This window comes from Vigna radiata, chromosome 9 (genome assembly GCF_000741045.1).
Source record: "Vigna radiata var. radiata cultivar VC1973A chromosome 9, Vradiata_ver6, whole genome shotgun sequence".
Classification (NCBI taxonomy): Eukaryota; Viridiplantae; Streptophyta; class Magnoliopsida; order Fabales; family Fabaceae; genus Vigna; species Vigna radiata.
The window spans coordinates 15,308,113-15,311,639 of NC_028359.1; positions in this window are offsets into that span (position 1 = coordinate 15,308,113).

Sequence of the window (3,527 nt, forward strand, 5' to 3'; positions counted from 1 at the left end):
TCAAAAAATAATTCAAAAAGGAGTGAACAAAATAAAAAATAAGCAAGCACCCATGTCATACAATTGTTTGATTCCCACCAAACCGAGCAAGAAAGGAAATTTAAAACACCTTTTTGTGGTTCCTTCGGCCTTCGCACCACCAACTTCTATGTCTCAGCTTAAACCGCAACACACCAGCCTCAAGTGATGCCTCGTCAAAATCCAACTACGTCTTGGCAAACGAACCAAAAATGGGCCAATTAAAATAAAATTAACACAGATTAGGGTTCAATTTTAAAGATTTCTAGGCATTGCAGATTACCAGAAAAATGATTTAGGGCTCGATAGATTAACTATTTAGGGCTCGACAAAACAATTATTTAGGGCTCGAGAGAAGAATGATTGAGGGCACCTACCGTTCGACAGAAGAGGCGTTGAGTAGACCGACAACTGCACAAAAGAGAGGAGCGACAGCTCGCCACCGGAGAAGTCGACAGTTGTAGAGAAGACAACTTCGAGAGGAGACGTGACTGAAGCTTCGACACCACAACTCACTGAAGGTGACAGTGTTTGATACGCAGAGAGAGCAAACAGAGGTATTCTGGAGATGAAGGTTCGAGATGGACAGCGCGAGAGAGAAAAGAGAGTTCGAGATGAGGGTTCGAGAAAGAGGGTAAAATGCAAACTGAGTCAGCTATAGCAGTCAATTAACCCAAAAATGATTTTTTTAAAATAAATTATTTTCTACACCCGTACATAATATCTGTAGTTAAAGACCTCCTTCAAACTACATACGCATAATACATATTATATACGGATACATCCTTGGGTAATTTTGCCGCCACCACGCGCCAAAGTTAAATACAAATATTATATACGGAAATATCCGTATATAAAATTCCGTACATAAAAACCGTATATAACTCCTTTTCTGATATCCGTACATAATTTCCGTATATAAAAGTTATCTTATATACGGATTTAAATCCGTATATAAATTGCCGTATGTAATTGGACTTTTTCTTGTAGTGCAATGTCCAGAGCTATTCCACACACTTTGGAGGAGGTTCCTTGGATGCTTAGGCTCCAATCTACCAAGTTTAGGGTTATTTCTTCCATTCTTTAATCATATTTCATCTAGTTTCACCATGATTATGGTGAACTAAACCCTAGGTTGTTGGGGGAACAATGTAATCTTTTGAAACTCTCATTTATCCAAATTCTTATTTATTTCATATGCTTGTCATATACTTGTTTATCAATTGTTGGGTTCTCATCTATGCTTAATGCTTTTATTGTTTAACTCATTCAGTAAAAGTTGTTTGTCTTTATTGATACGGGGACGTACGGTAATGTCATTACCTAGTGAGAAATTCCTTGATTATGCTAATACCGCCTAGGGATAGGGGTAGGACGATCAATTGTATTTTGCTTCCGTTCGCATTGCATTATTAGTTAGTAGGGGAGGCTAGGGATAGCAAGCCAGTAATTAATAATAGGCTCTTTTCACCAAGGGATTGGGTTAAGGGTAGGCTAGAAAGTTTGCATGGCAATTAGATAAACAAGTGAAGTAAATAAGAAGAGTAGATATGTGAGAGTGAATAAGGTGAAATTGTAAACCCCAACAACACCATTCATCCATAGATTTTCCTTGCCAATTGAATCATTTGCATTTGCATGTTTTGTTTTTGTTCTTTGCATTCAACCCTTAAATTTAATTCTTTTCTCAAGTCTAAACGATTGGGTTACACGAAAGATTAGGCCTTTTAGTCCTTTGGGAAGAACGATATTGGGTTCACCAATTATATTACTTGATAACGATCTGGTACACTTACCAGGAGCTTAACAATATTATATTTCGAAAATCTTTTACAAATACACTACAAAAAGTCTATCATCAATAGTTTCCCTAACATAAAAAGTCCTTAACAATTCAACGCTTAACTTCAATCTCTTTATTTTTTAGATTAAACCTTTGAACACTCTGGAATCGCACAATAATCTATTTCAACACGCATTGCTCCCAACAAAGAAAAGCATATCTTTCTTTTCTTTACAACTTTTGATTACTTTCTTCACTATCATTTTTCTATTGTTGGCCCACGTTTTTCTTTCGAATCTCATCTTCTTATAAAGTTTATTCTAGGTCTTTGACAAGGCCATTGACCAAAATCTAATGGATCTGAATTCAAATTTGAACTTTGAAGTGTCATCATATTAATTAATATGATATAACGCATCTTGATTCAAATAATACTACACTAAACTTTTTCTTTTTATTTATTAATATAAAATAAAATTTGAATTCCTAACAATGAAGAAATATGGAAAATGATATCTTGACACCTTATTTTGACACGGTTTTGACACCATCCAGTTGTCAAAATATGATTGGCTGGGATTATTTAAAAAAGAAATTATTTTTGCAAAAGGAGTGAGGGGCAGAATTGGAAATGTGAAAATAATGAAATTTAACATCGCGCCCTCTTTCATACTTTCATTTGAACTATTTCCTCTGTTATTCTCCGACGGTTCTCTCCACCCTCATCACTTTCGCAGCCTCCAAATCGTTTTCTCCTGCTCTCGTTCTATTGTTCTCCATAGGCGTTGTCGGTGTCAAAGTTTGTTCTTGTTCTCGCATAATCAGTTTCGTTGTGTGGCTCGTTGGCGGTGTATCGAGCCTTTTTGGTTTGCAGTGAAGAAGCTTGCCTTGTACCACTACTGTTGTTGGTGCTTCGTTATTTTTGGGGTAAGTGGAACAATGAACTTACTTTAACCAAATATCCAAAACAGAGGAATTTTTTCTTTAGCGAAACCTAACTTTTTTCTTGGGCATTGTTATCTCTGCAAGTGCAATGGGTTCAACAAATGTAAGCATAAATTTGATTGTTACCAAGTTCAGATGATGATGTTGTTTATATCTAAAGTAATTAACATTTTGTTTCAGGAGGACTTGCGTGAAATTAGAAAGAACTACGTAAAGGACTAGATTTTGGACAATGAAAACATTGCAAGAATGGAAGCGCTGCATGAATATGGGTTTTTGGAGGATTGTTAACATTTGTTACATCTTTATATGTATTTTAAATTAGCTTGTACCCTGTACAGATGAATTTATATGTAACATGACATTGGTAATTATTTGTTGATCTCCACCAATATATATAACAACCATTACATTGTTGATGATAACGTGATTTCCAATGTTTTATTATTTACGTTGTGAGCGTATTAATAATTTGTTTAAATAAAAGCAAATTTATTAAAGTTGGGTGAAGTCGACAAACTTGTGCAACATCTGTCAGTTGTAATCGTTTACAAGGGCATGGTAAACGATTACGCGAGCCAAATCCAGGATTTGGACACAAAACTGGACAACAGGGACCACAATATTGAACATAGAGGACCATGGTCCTTGTCTGTAATGGTTTTATCATGAATGCAATGGTTCTCAGTTCATAGTGTTAGGGAAATGTGTTCATAGTGTGGGTTGTGTTGTTTGGACATCCCAAGAGGGAGGAAATGACACAAGTTTGTTTTCCCATAGA